Source organism: Stegodyphus dumicola, chromosome 8 (assembly GCF_044657685.1).
Source record: "Stegodyphus dumicola isolate Sdum_Otavi_A_Nest chromosome 8, ASM4465768v1".
In the NCBI taxonomy this organism is placed as follows: domain Eukaryota; kingdom Metazoa; phylum Arthropoda; class Arachnida; order Araneae; family Eresidae; genus Stegodyphus; species Stegodyphus dumicola.
In genome coordinates this window covers 50,330,224-50,345,373 of record NC_140775.1, presented here as the reverse complement: position 1 = coordinate 50,345,373, position 15,150 = coordinate 50,330,224, and positions in this window count along the sequence as shown.

The window sequence follows — 15,150 nt, the reverse complement described above, 5'->3', positions numbered from 1 at the left end:
AGTTCGGTTTCAATTTTCTTTAATATCTTGGACACTCCGGTCCTCAATACCTTTCGTTTCGATTTCAGTTTAGCAATAAGACCTTCCATATTATATGAAAATAGAAAATACAGGCTTACCTTGGCTGTCTTCGCATAAAATGGTATCCAAAATTAAAAAACACAAACTTCCTAATTGGCCAAAGGTTCCAGGCCGTTGTGCACCATTTTGCGAAAGGTTGATCTAATTCTAATTGAAGACAAATACTTTAACAATCTACAAAAATAATCATTTTATTTACAAAGCAACCTGGATTGGATCGATGGTTCACTGCACTAACTACGTCGCAAACTAAAAACTAGCATTCTTTCTCAGAAGCGAAGCGCCCTCTAACGGCGATACATAAATATATTTGGGGGATTTTTCCACATATTGTCCGTCCTTATACTCGACTGTTTTGCAGGAAGCTTTTTAACTTCAGGAGGTAAGTCTGTTGGAGATTTGACAGGTAGTCTTGTCTATAGTAACGTCTGGTATTTTAGACATTGTAACATCTTCGTGATTCATTTTTACAGTAAAATACTTTTCTTTTCTGTCAACCACTTGAAAAGGACATTGTAAGGAGGTTCTAATTGCTTTTTAACTCTATCTTTGCGAATAAACACATGTGATGTTGTTTTCAAGTCTTTAGGGACGAATATTTTGTGGACATATTTACCGAATGCTGTTCTTGGTCCAATTTGTTCCATAGTTTTTTAACTGCTTGACAAAAGTATCAGGTGGTGTAGGAGTTGTGCAATCTTAGAAAAATTCTCTAGGTAATCTTATATTTTGTCCACAAACCATTTGATGCAAAGTCTTCCTGCATAGCTGTGCGTAGGCCAGGAAGAACAGTTGGAAGCGTTTCACTCCAGACCAGGCTATTGTATGCCATAAGTGCGGTTTTGAGAGATCTATGGAGGCCCTCGACCTTTCCATTTGCCTTGGGGATGGTAAGCCGTTGTATGTTGCAATTTTATTCCCCACATTTTTGATAGGTTGTTGAAGAACTCTGAACTATACAGCGCTCCACGATCTGTGACTAAGGGACAGGGCGTACCAGATCTTAAAATCCAGTTAGAATAAAATGCTTGGCAACTGTGTCTGCTGAAATGTTGCTAGCGCGTTGTTGTTTCCATCCAGTTAGAGTACCGGTCATTGCGAATGAGACAATGAATATTCTCATTTGATGGTCGTAGGGGTCCAATAAAATCAATATGCATGTCACAAGATCTTTCTGAAGCCAGCTGAAAATCACCGAAACTTGATTTTGTGTGCCGATTAATTTTACTTTTCTGGCAATCCATGCGAGATCGAGTCCAAAGCTGAGAACATCTTTACGGATACTTGGCCAAATAAATTAAAACGATAAGAGCTTTACATATGACTTAATGCCAGGATGGGATGCATTATGCATTTGTTGAAATATTTTCTTGTGATAACTGTCAGGAATATATGGTCTGATATTATTCGTTGAAGTTTCACATCACAAAGACTTCCCAGAAGGTAGAGGATACTGTTTGAAGTTCAGGGAAATCGCTGATCTTTTAAAATTTGCAATTTCTTTATCCATAATTGGTTCATCTGCAGTTTTATCATAGTCGATCAAAGTTTATCAATTCTAGATAATCATTAATCTTTATCTAGTTTATCAATTCTAGATAAAGTATCTGCAACGATGTTGCCTCGACTTTCTATGTGCTGTATATCAGTTGAAAATCAAGAGATGTATTGTAAATGGCTAAGTTGACGAGGTGATGTTTTTCTGGCCTTTGTTTAAATGCAAAGTTTATGGTCTGTGAATATTTTAAAAGTTCTTCCTTCCGATAAAAATTTGAAGTGTTTGATAGAGAGGTAAATTCCCAGTACCTCTCTATAGTAAGTACTGTAATGCTTTTGTGCTTCGTTTAGTTTTTTGCTATAAAATGCAATGGATTTCCATCCCTTATCTTCAAATTGTTGAAGTACCGCTCCAATCGCCGAGTCTGAAGCATCTGTATATAATGACAGAGGTAGTTCATGATTCGGAAATGAGTGTTGAATGACTAAATCTAATTTGCATCGCTGATATTGTTCTTTAGCTTCATATGTCCACTGAATTTCCGTTTATCTTTTTTCCAGGCTCCTTTAAGGTAGTAGTGTAGGAGAGATTGGTTTTTTTATGTATTTTTTAATATCGCCGATAAAAATTAATAAGGCCTGATAACGTTCTGAATTCGTGAATGGTTGTTGGAAGTTTGTAATTAACAATAGTTTGGATTTTATCAGGCAAAAGTCGTGATCCTTAAAAGAGTAATTAAATAACCCAAGAATTCTATTTCTTGTGTGCCAAAGATGGATTTGGTAACGATAATGCGGAGTCCATAGTCATTTCACCATGCGTTATAATATGACGTTGAACATTATGTTTCAAACCTGATGAGAACAAATTTGGTTTGCATAAGTCTGGGTATTTTTTTAGAAGAGTATTAAATTCTGTTGAATGGTTTACTGTAATGATATAACTGTTTTCATTGATGTAAGCAACTTCACCATCTTCAAATAGAGGAAACTGGCGACACTCTGGAACATTATCGACAGTTGAGTTGAGTTACTCCATCAATCAGTTCCTTGCCATGCATATGAATTATTAATTTTAATTTGTTAAGGAAATCAGCTCTTAAAAACCTTTATTAATTTTGGCCACTATAAATGGAAATTGGATCTGATACCTAAGTCCTAAATCAAGTATTAACATTTTTATACCATATGTTTCGATTTCGGTACCATTCGCTGCATACAACTCGAAATCCGCGGATTGTTTGTCTTATGTTGATGAGGGTAAAATGCTAACGTATGCACTACCATCCATTAAGAAACGCACTTTTGCACTTTTCTTCTCTGATAAATAGGCGAAATTGGGGACAGTCTGGAACATTATCGACAGTATAACTCGCTGCCTCCTCTACTGCGCATTGTCGTTCCCCTGATTGGATGACCTATCAGTTGACCAACTGCACGGCTGAGTACATTTATCCTGATGACATTTGTTACCAAAACGGAAATGGTAAAAACAATATTTTCCTTTAGGATTAAATCTTTTTCTAGAAGTACCGCGAGATCGTCTGCTAAACAGCTAAAAGCTGTTCCTAAATCGTGGTCTCGATATATGATGAATAGTCATTTCGGTAATTCGCTGTTCAAGATATTGAAATTTCATTAACAGTTCTGTATTTGAGCAATTACCAGCTGTTGATACACCACAAATCTGATTAGAAAGTGTCATATCTGAAAATTTATCAGCCATGATCACTAACTTGGGTAATTCTTCACTAACAAGTGTTATATTACACATAGAATCCGACAATTTATCCAACCATAATGTTTTGATTAACTCTTCAAACACATCCGATGTTGCAACAAAATTTTAATTTTTGTAATAATGGACTGGATTTCAAGTTGCCTAAATCGATTCCTGTAAGAAGTTTTTTTTTAATTCGAATACTTTCACTTTCCTAAATAAAACCAGGAGCCATGTTTTGGAGTCTGAATATTTAGTAGAGGAACTACTTGTTACGATATCCCAGATGTTCTCAACATATTTGGGTTCTATGATACTAAGTAGTTAAATTTGGTTTCTTCCAAAACGATTCCGTTTATCTTAAGGCAGTTTGTTGACAAATGTCTGCCTATTCTTTCACCATAAGAAAATTTAGCCGTATATCATCACATAAAAATAAATGAAGTACTAAAAAGTCTACTGCGAGATAGAATACATCCTAAAAATTCTGATGACTTAAAAAAAAGCATATTTTGTCATATTATTAATAAATATTTGCCGAATCACTTTTTTAGCGTTTTTCGATTAGTATCAATATTGAAAAATAGAGGGCGCCGCAACTCCATTTGGGTAAATAGTCAGTTTTCTTTTTGGAGGGAACATTTAATTCTTCTGCATTAAAATGGTTAATTTTTTACCTCAGGAAACGAAGTAACATTTACGGATTCACCTTGACACAATTCATTCATCAAAATGTTATTTCTACAGCACAAAATATGCATATACATCAATTATATTCAAGTACTTTGCAAACCTAACGGTTTCGGTAACGTCATTGCATCTCTCGCCAAGTGGGAAACTTAGCGAATTTTTTCACGCCTGTGTGTTCTCTGCAGAGTTGAACAGGTTTTAGATGTAGATACCCCCTTAGGCAATTTAGGACAAAACATTGAATGCTTTCAATAGCCACTCAAGCCAACAGAACGTTGAATGCCTTCAATAGCCATCTCTAGAGTCTGGAAACCCTAACGAGTCAGGGGATTCAATGAAAAATTTCTCAAGCACGATGTTTGGCTCTCCGCTAAATACAATTCAAATGATAAATTATTTGACTAATACTATTAGTAAATATTCCGCTAAGAGTTATGCGAGAACGTGGAAAGATCATTCGATATTTTTCTCAGTGAGCGTTAGGGATATTTTTAAAACTGCCTCAGTTGCTAATTTTGAACCACTCTACGTAAAATCTTGAATGATGAACTGATATTTACGTTGGAGTTTTGGTTTGGTTTTATTAGATTACGGCAAAGCACTCGAGGGCTATCTGCCTTAAGGGAGGGATGCCTTCGTGGAGGACTTTCTAAGAGAAACTGGCTCGTATACACGTTACACATGGGGAAAACCACGAAAACGCCCATGCAGCCAGCCCATTCGCGGGATTCGAACCTCGGACAGAACTACCAGTGTTCAGCGACGTTACCGCTCCGCCGCTGGTAGGCTGTTTACGTTGGAGTAATTTATAGAACTGAATCATAGAAAAAGAAATGCGTTCAAATTATACTTATATTTTCTGAATAATCTCATTATATATTAGGTCAGCACTTCATTGAATGCGGTGAAATTTAGCATAACTAAAACGGATTTAAAATAGTCTTCAGATATTAAGGATCATGTGTTATTTTATATAAAGATTCGTTAAAGTAAATTTTATCTCTTCAATTATTCTTACAATATGACGGTTCTTGTTGAATATATGAATGCTATTTCGTACATCACATAGTATAAGTTATTTCATCGCGGGAAGGATGGCATATTTAAAAATTAAGGAACATCGGCAACAGATATCAAAATATTTTGCAGCCGAGGATTTTCACTCATACTTTCTTTTAATGAACCTGTTAGATAACGACGCATTAAGGTAAATTTATTTTCAAACAGTCAAGCTTTGTCAGTGTTAACAGAACCGTTACAAGAGATCAAGATCTTGATTTAAGCTGGTAGTATAATTTAATACGTTATACGCCGCACAGATTTTTTATTTGGTATATGCTATCATCATTGGTTTGGTTAATTATTTAATTACGGAAAAGCACGCAAGGGCTACCTGCGTAAATGGAAGAATGCCTTCGTTGAGGGCTTAAGTGAAACTGGCATTTTTTCTTGGGGGGGGGGACCACGAAAAACTCCCATACAGACAGCTCATTCGCCAGGATATGAACTAGAGTTGATATAGCTGTTTTCAGCAACATTACTGTAGACAACTGGATCTTAACAATAGTTTTAATATTGGTAAGAATTTGAAGCTAAATGCATGATTTGCAACACTACTACTTATATTCTTTATGGTGTATAAGTTGATGTATATTGAATACCAATAGATAATTGGTCAGCGAGTTCCTTATCATGGGTATTACAATACGTGGCTTAGCAACGTTTACTATTTTGAAAAGAGTTCAGTTTTAATTTTCTTATTCGAATAAAAATAGTAAGACCTACTTCCAAGTGCTGATAAAGAGCCGAAATGTAGAAATCAGAACTTAAATTTACAATGTATTCACATGTCATAATTTACAGACACACTTTCTATTCATGTAATTTGCTTCCATTTTCTTATAAATTAAAGCTTTTAATTATATACGAAAATTTTAACTTCATGTCTTTAATTCAACAAGATACAGTAGAGAGGGCTGGTCCTTTACAGAAGCATAATTTGGAGGAGCAAATTTCCTGTGAAATAATATTTTATGAAGGTTATTCCTGTAGATCGTTCAGACAAATAAAGAACCATACGATTCTGAATTACCGTATAGAACTAATTTGAGAAGAAAAATAGAATTTTCTGTAGATCAATATCCAAAGAAATCACAGATTTCAAGAGCTACGCACTCTTATACCATTTTTATTCATTCAGAACTTTAAAATTGCAAATATCAACTAAATTGTGATCTTGGTTCATTAAACCTACGGGGGATTTGAGTAGCGAGATTAAGCAATTCTTTCTTTCCAAATACGAGCGATATCTGTCAGACGTAAATTTGTAAGACGAGCTGCTTTCGTTTGCGCCCACTGCGGTGCGTAACTGGTATATGAGCTGAGCTCGTTGAGGACCATCAAAAGGTTGATAAGTAAGAACTCCTCAGTTAGAGATAAGTGTTTGAAAGTTTTACTTTCGTTATTATTGCTAAAGAAAACGAAACAGGAATGTGGAAGGCGAGTCAGTAGAGACATTAGGTTATTTTAAAGCAGGAGGCATGAAAAATGAGCAATACCCTCGCCGGGACTCCTCACCACGGACCTCTCGAGTTCGTGTCGAGCGTGCTGAGCACTACACTACGAAGGCATGTTAAGAAGGCGAGAGAAATACCTTATATACTCCCCGTTTTAAAGGGCGACTGGGGTTTAAGGGGACCCAGTCGCGTGATCTTGGTGGTGAAGCATCATCATTTTCCACCTTTTAGTTCGAGCGCTACTGTAGAGACATTAAGATTTTTTTTTAACCTGGAGAAGTGAAAAATGAGCAATGCCTTCGCCGGAAATCGAACCACGGACCTCTTGAATGCGCGCTGAGCGTGCTGACCACTGCACTACAAAGGCATACTAAGAAGGCGGAAGAAATACCTTATAGGTTCTGTTGACGTCTTGCTGTTTGTTCTAAAATACAGTTCTTCAGATAATGTAATGCTGCTGAGAATTTTTTTCACAATTGCTGTTTCTAGTTGTGATAAGAATTTTTTTGGTAAAAATCATTTTAGAACTACAAATGTTTAATTTTGCATTTAAGAAATAGTTCTGTACTATCAGCATAGTACCGTGTATTAGGAAATTATTCCTATTGCGATCTTAAATTCTGTTTATCTTATTAAGTTCTTATGTTTCGTTTTTAAGTTAGCTTAAGTTCCGTTTATTCCTATTCGGTTTATCCGTTGTTGTCATTAATACGAGATTATACTAATTTCGCAAAGCATTAAGTGTTCCGCTAGTGTTCTGCATTTTTGTCACAGCTATGTCCGTGGTGCGAATGCATTGTGCATACCTTCACAACAGCAATGTGAACCCTAATAACGCCATCTATCGGCACATTCTGGAACTATTTTTTTTCTTTGGAAACAAATATAATAATAATAACACAATTTTAAAATGATGGAATTAAAATTTTTTTCAGAAGTAAGGGTAGATTTTTTATTTATTTTCCTCCATGTCATTTTTGCATTCAGTCATTTGCTTGTACCAAGAAGCGAGACAAATTCCAAGACTGCCTAAGCGGACACACTCAGGATTCGCCCCGGGCAGCAAATGTTCTAGCTATGCCCACTCACACACACATATATATACATAGAGAGAGAGAGAGAGAGAGAGCCGAAGGTGATATATATATCACTCACCTTCGGCTATCCTTTAGTATAGACCACCCAGATTTTTCACCAAACATATCTATAAATGATAGGATGTGGTAACCTATACCATTAAGCAAACGCAATGTAAACAACCGTAAATTTTTGGAATCACTGTTTTACAACTAACATTTACAGCTAATAGTGGTCAATAACAAATTACCGAGATGCTCATTTACTCAAAGTTTAAGTGCACGTGACCCTGTATTCCTACGCTTGCGGCATAGCTTTCTCTTAAAATTTGTCTTGCTCTGCATTGCACGAGGAAATACAACAGTTTTAATTATAATGCTACCAAAATTAACTATCTAAATACGAATTTCGTAACACTTTTATCGGCGATTATTTAACGCTCAGACATCGTGGGGAATATTGTTTTGCAGATAAGATTTTTGGCTACTTTGAATTGCTTTATTATATTACGGCAAAGCACTCGAGGACTATCTGCGTTAAGGGAGGGATGCCTTCGTGGAGGAATTTTTAAGATCTGGCTCGCATACACGTTACACATGGGGAAATCCACGAAAACACCCATGCAGCCAGCCCGTTCGCGGGATTCGAACCTCGGATCGAACTACCAGTGTTCAGCGACGTTACCGCTCGGCCGCTGGTGGGCGGCTACTTTGGAGGTGAGGTTTTTGCATTTAGTTATAACTTCTTGTAAACCTGCTGTCAGTGATGTTGTGATTAGGTATCAGGAGATTTTAAAGGAAAATTTAAGGTGAGAATTTTCAAACAAGCGTTTAACGTTTGGGAAAGCCGGGTATTCCAAACAGATATTTTATGTATGAATTAACAAAAGAGTATGAACTTTTTAGAGGATTTTTGATGGATTATAGGTTATTGAAGGATACAGTTTGTTGTGGAAAATGTAAGATAACATGCGGGTTAGTTAGTCAGAAAAAGTAATCTAATGGTAGTATTTGAGGATGCAAAAAAGTATGGGGCTGAGAAATCAATTAGGCTGAGATTTTGGTTCGCCTGTAATAAGCTTAATTAACAGTTAATTAATTCTTAATTACATAATTATTGTTTCGGGCGAAGTAGCTAAAGGTTTTCGACATTGTTTTTAAAAATTACATCCTTTTAACCTTAATCATTCCTTAACATTTTTTTCTTTTAAAGTCGTGTATAATAGTCCTAAATTTATTTCTGTTATCCATGACTTTTGGTGTAAACAAGATGGTCGCTATTTTTTAAACGCGCAGATTTGTCGGAAATCTTGAAGGTAACCGTTTTTCAAAATACGGTGTTCGACGCGCTTTGGAGCCAAAAACAATTCGCCAGATTTTGAAGGTGGGCTATACTGAAGCTGTTCTTTGCCTTCAATCTCAGATTTATCATTTAAATTGAAGAAATTTACAGAATAGAATATAGCTTTCTAGGACAATCTTCAATAGGTCCAAAAGATTTGATTTTCTATGAAGACGATTGTTTAAAAGCAATGACATTTAAAGCAATGTTTTAAGTACATTTTCAGAAAGACTGGTAATTTTAAGAGGTGTTCGTCTTAAGTTATGACACAAAAAATTTACTATAAAACCATTGAACTATATTTTATTTTATCACTCTTACTACTTTTAATGTGGCAAACATTTTAAAATGTCCGCTGCTGCATAGGCAAATCAAAATTCTATAATAAGACAAGAATAAAAATATTACCAATGCAACACAGGGACAAAAAAAGATAGCTTTGATTATTAATAATTGTTATCCTAGAGTTTATAATCCTATCGATAAGCGAATCAGCGTTTTTAAATATTGCAAATGAAATTTACTAAATCTACAGAAGGCAATGAACGAACAGAAAGTATTAATTCATTACAACGCTTAACAATGCAGAAGTGAAGGGTACTATTTTCTAAGACGATCACTGAATATACCTTTCTGGTTTGAAAAAAGCCTATAGACCCCCCTGCGAAGTCTTCCATTCTCCAGTTTTCCGGGTGGTGTTTATAGCTTAAGGGGTCGTGTTATTTAAATCCTAGGGCGGTGTTGCTATGGTTGCTCGGGTCATTAGATGCTTAAATGCGAATTGCATATGCTTATGTAGCCTTGCGGCTTTTATAAGCTTTGTTCTTTTAATCCCTAGAGAACATCATAGTGTAAACTATCAACTAAATCCCAGCCGGGAAACGGATCAAGGTAGGAAAGACGGCCCGTTGGCCGCGAAGCGTATAAGATAATCGTTACATAACTACCACTTATCGAAGAGGTTGTGAGAAAAATTCGTAACCAAAACATACATGTGCAAATGTAGCGATATCAAGTTGCAGAAAAAGGAACAAATAAGCAAATAAAGTGTAAATTAATTATATTTACAATGAAAAATGTAGTAAAGTGTATGCCTAAGTAACGAAATTATGGTCCTGCATTCTGTAAGCAGTAAAAGGTCTTAGTGTGACATCTTCTGGGACGCATATGTAGTTTAAAGAAGCATTAAAATTGCCCGCTTTGCATTTTAAACCCTTATCATAAAATTTAATGTTTAATCAATGGAGGTAGTCATCAATGTATTCTACCTTCAAATCATCATGCAGTAGTTTGTTCCTAATATAGAAATGTGCGTTTGTAATGGTGCGCAAGATTTTATTTTGTACAACTTGTAATATGTGCAGTTCATTGCTCTTTGCCGTAGCCCAAACTGGCGAGGCGTAACACATGATAGGTCGCAAAATGGAAAGATAAATTTGTCGCTTCCTGCGTAAGTCCAATTTAGAACACCTACCAAGTAGAAGATTCAGCTGCTGCGCAACACTTTTAGTTTTGTTAGCTACATAGTTGATATGGGTGTTCCACGCTAGCCTTTGATTTAGATAAACTCCTAGATATTTGGCCTTGTCAACTGTGGGTACCCGCTGGCCGAATAGGTACAGTGGCTGAATAACAACTTTTAATTTCTTCCTGCGTACGATAAGCAGTTGAGACTTATCAGCATTAATAGAAATCCTCCAGATGGAGCACCATTCTTCAATATCAAGGACAATATCTTGCAAAACGTTAATGGCTCTGTTAGGATTTACTGATTTAACTGCTACCGCCGTATCATCCGCATAGCAGGCGAGTAACGTGTTCCAATTTAATTTGTCCCTTGGAAAATCCGCCGCATAGAATAAATAAAGAATTGCCCCCAAACAGAACCCCTGTGGGACCCTGCTGACATCATCTTGTAGCCAGAATGACTATGTCTGCAGCTCACAGTGAAGAATCTGCTTGTGATATAAGAATGTGTCAGTAAGATAAGCTCTCTGGGAATATTAAACTTGATTAATTTGTAGATTAGACCCTCATGCCAGACGCGGTCAAATGCTTTGGCCACGTCTATCATGAGCTGTGCTGTGCAGCTTTTATGATGGAGTGCGGATCCAATGAACTCAACAAGTCTAATTAGTTGTTTCGCAGTAGACAGCTCACTCCTAAAGCCATACTGTTCATCAGGTAGGAATTGCAAGTAGGGCTGAAATTTCTGTAAGACAATCCTTTCAAATATCTTGGCAAGATTGGATAAAAGACTAATCGGCCTGTGATTCTCTACTTTAGTGATGTCTTTAGCGGGTTTAGGAAGCAAAAATATTTTCGCTCATTTCCAGCTTTTTGGGAAGTAGCAACACGTAATACAAGCGTTAAAGATGCCTGTGAGTCTTGTAATGCCACTTTTAGGCAAATTCCTGATCATGAGATGCGTGATCCCCGTCAATGCCTGGCGCCTTCTTTAGATTACGTTTAGAGACTATCTTCGTAACCTCCTTCGGAGTAGTGAGCCCGCTAGCATTAAGTGCAGTAGGCATCTTCATCCATTCATTTACTGCATTTTGAACGTGCTGTGCAAACGAATTATTGCATGGTGTTATGTTGGGACTAAATTGCTTCTTTAAGTGATTTGCGAAAATCTTACATTTATCATTATCAGTGCAAGCTTTCATACCATTTGCTACTACAGGCCTTTCGCATTGTTGCGTGCTCTTAAGCATTTTAGCGAAGCGCCAGAAAGCATCGCAATCCATCTCAAGCTCAGCGATTTTGTCATTCCAGTTTTCTTGCCTGAAATCCTGTATTTCCTTCCTGAGTCTTTTACTTATTCTATTGAGCTCGGCTTTCGTGTTCGGATCCCAGGTAGTATTGTAGCTTCTGCGTAACCGGTTTCTTTCAGTCTTGAGTGCCTTAATAAATTTAGGGAACTTAGTAAGCTTATCTGTCATCTAAGTGATTTTGGTAGACTCGTAGTAACAGTTGTTTAAGCATGCAGTGAGAGACTCAATTTCCCTGTCGATGTCATTTTGGGTTTTAAGTACTTCTGGCTTAAGGAGCCGCTTCTTAACATTATGAAACATCGTCCAATCTGTGTCCAATCTGTGCTGGGTCATTAGCTTCAACTCTCTTCGGCAAAAAAATTCCATTTTCACCTCCGCGAGAATCCTGCCAAAGGTAGCAACCCATAATTCTGAAAAATACAGTGTAAGGGTCAGCGCTATTTGTTGACAAATCGTTTTATTCATGTTTCTCAAAACTTACTTTTAAACTGAGCCTCAACATAAAAAAAGGGTTTCTGAGTGATCCAACCAAAGTGGAAAAATTTTAACGCTTATCTTACACAGTTCGTGTGCAGTATCTACAGTTTTATCATCTTCAGAATTTGTTTTGGTACTTTTCCGTTTTGCTGGCGCAGGCGATCAAGTCGCCAATAATGGTACAACTGATGCCAAACAGAATATCCTCGCTAACCTTTTACGTCCCATTTTCAAAACAAGTCGCAGCCATTTCTTATCAGATTGATTATTTCTTTTAATACTGGCATAAAATTACATAGAATTTTACCAGATATTTCAATTTTATGCCCTAAGGCCATTCTCGGTAATTAAGTCAATTAGCATGCAATCACACCACTCACCCGAAGGCGAAAATATAGAAAAGGCAAAGTCAAGGGTTAAATTCACCAATTCTAATGAGAAGGCACTAACGAAGTAAAGCACTGTGGTTTTACATAATTTCTGAGTAAGCTATTCGTACGAATGGAAATAATTCTCGCATTTAAACTTGTATTCCAAATTAATATTGAACTTGAAATTAATGTTGATAATTACTGAGAGAATTGGATTTTTGTAGCGTAGTTTACGTCACAGATTACAGATCATCATTCGTGTAAAAGGCATGCGGCCTGTTGAGGCCTTTACCAGTTTATATTAAGTTCCTAATGGTATAAATATGTGGGAAAAAAATTCCGAACAAGCGAAAAGTTTTAAAGTACCGGGTGCGGATCTCATAAGAGAAAAAAGTACGATGCCATCTGTTGACTTCAATAATCTTCAGTAATGTGTATCTTTGGAGTGACGTTCATGTAGCGCCATCTGATGCCATGGGATAAAGCAATGGCATAACTTTGAAGAAGTAGATTCTCCTTGAGATAGTTTCTTGAGACAAATTCTATTTAGCATAAATACAGTGAAGAGCATAAAAAAGTTGCAAAAGGAGAAACAATTTTGTACAGGTATTTGTGCGTAAACAATTCTATCGGGACTCGAACCGGTCATGCAAAGTTTCCAAGTGTTTGTCTTATCTACCACGCTATAGAGCTGTCGCATACAGAATATAATACAATATATGCAAATACAGTCCACAAAACCTGCTATATTAGATACAAAAATCTTCTTTGCAAGGTACGAAATAAAAACTTGGTTAAATATGAATAAAACATAAAATTTGTTTAAATGAAAAAATATTAGATAATATAAACAAGCCCTACCATTTAGAATTATGATGAATAGTGCGAGGTCATTTATGATTTTGTTCTATGACGTAGTCATAATTGTCTAATTTCTTAATGATTTCCTTGTTGTGTTGATCATATTTGAGGAAGAATTTATGCGAGAATTTTAGAATTTCTGAGTATGTAGGTTTAATCCTAAGGTCATTATGCAGAGTGGAGTTTCTTACGAACCAGTGAGCATTGGCTATGATTCTCAAGGCTTTATTTTGTATTCTTTGAATTTTCAATCTGTTCGTACGAGTGGTAGAAGCCATTAACTGGAGAAGCATAGACTGGTATAGGTCTTAAGGCTTGTAAATATAAAATTCTTTTAGTAGCGATGCTATAAGTGTCTGCCTATAATGCATAAAGACTTCCAATAGCTTTGTTTGCTTTTTGTAAGATTAAGGGCCCTAGTCTGGACACCGTCGAGATAGAAGAACGGGTCGTTTCTTGCGATCTACTCGACAGAGAGCGAGTCTGGTATCATCGTCTCGATCATTACAGTGATCGACGCGTCGGAAACTTTTCCGTCAGCTGGACAGCTGCCGTTTAAGTTTCTGACTGTCGTTTTAGAGCTAAACTGTGGACGGCGGAGGTCACGAATTGTTTCTGAAAGTGTACGTAATAGATATTTTAATTTCTTAAGATTTGTGAAAAACTCGAGTATTTCGTTATAGAAATAACGCATTTGATGCTGACGATTCTACATTATTTATTTATTCTACATTACCAATGCCTTAATTAAATTTTAGTGAAAATAATATATTTAGTGTTTTCCTATTTCACATGTAAAGAAGGGGTGCATACTTTTAATTTAAAATTGTAATTTTTAAACTAATGTATATATATCAATGTACTTAATTTCATGTTTTTATGAGTAATTTATAAATTTATAAATTTTATGTTTTAAATTATAATGTATTTCCCTCTACTTTTATTTGAATTTGTAGTGTATAAAAATGTAGTACATTAGACATGCATTAAAGAATATGCAGTATATAATTCAAACTATGCACATCCTAAATTCAACATTTACATTAAATTGCTTTGAGTTAAAAAATTTATTTAAGTAATTTTAACTGTACCGATATCAATGTCAATTTCCAATAGTTTCTAGAATCTCCTGTATAAAACAAGTTAAATTCCTGTATAATTTTCGGTTAAATTCTTGTCAATATTATAATGCAAGATTTATAATTAGTTATCAGATTTTTTAATGTGGTCTACTTTAGATATTACATCAGTTTTGTGTATATTTATTCAGATCTAAAAAGTGCTTAGTTTTGGTTTTATGTAATTACGGCAAAGCCTCGAGGGCTATCTGCCTAAAGTGAGGGTTGCCTTCGTGCAGGACATTCTAAGAAAACCTAGCTCGTATACACGTAACACATGAGGAAAACCACGAAAACGTCCAAACAACCAGCCCGTTCGCGGGATTCCAAACTTGGACCGAACTTCTAGTGTTCAGCCATTTTACCGGCCGCTGGTGGGATCGATTAAAAAAGGGTATAAATATATATGTACTGCAATTTCTTTCACTGCATCTGTTAATATATGCATACAGTTATATAACAGATTTTCTGTGCCTTAAACTTCTATGCTTCTGGAAGTTACCAATGACATATTGGTAATGACAGATACATTGGTAATGACGCCCCTGCGTCCAGCCCGTTCGCGGGAGTCGAACCTCAAACCGCACTACCAGTGTTCGGAGATTTTACCGCTCGGCCACTAGT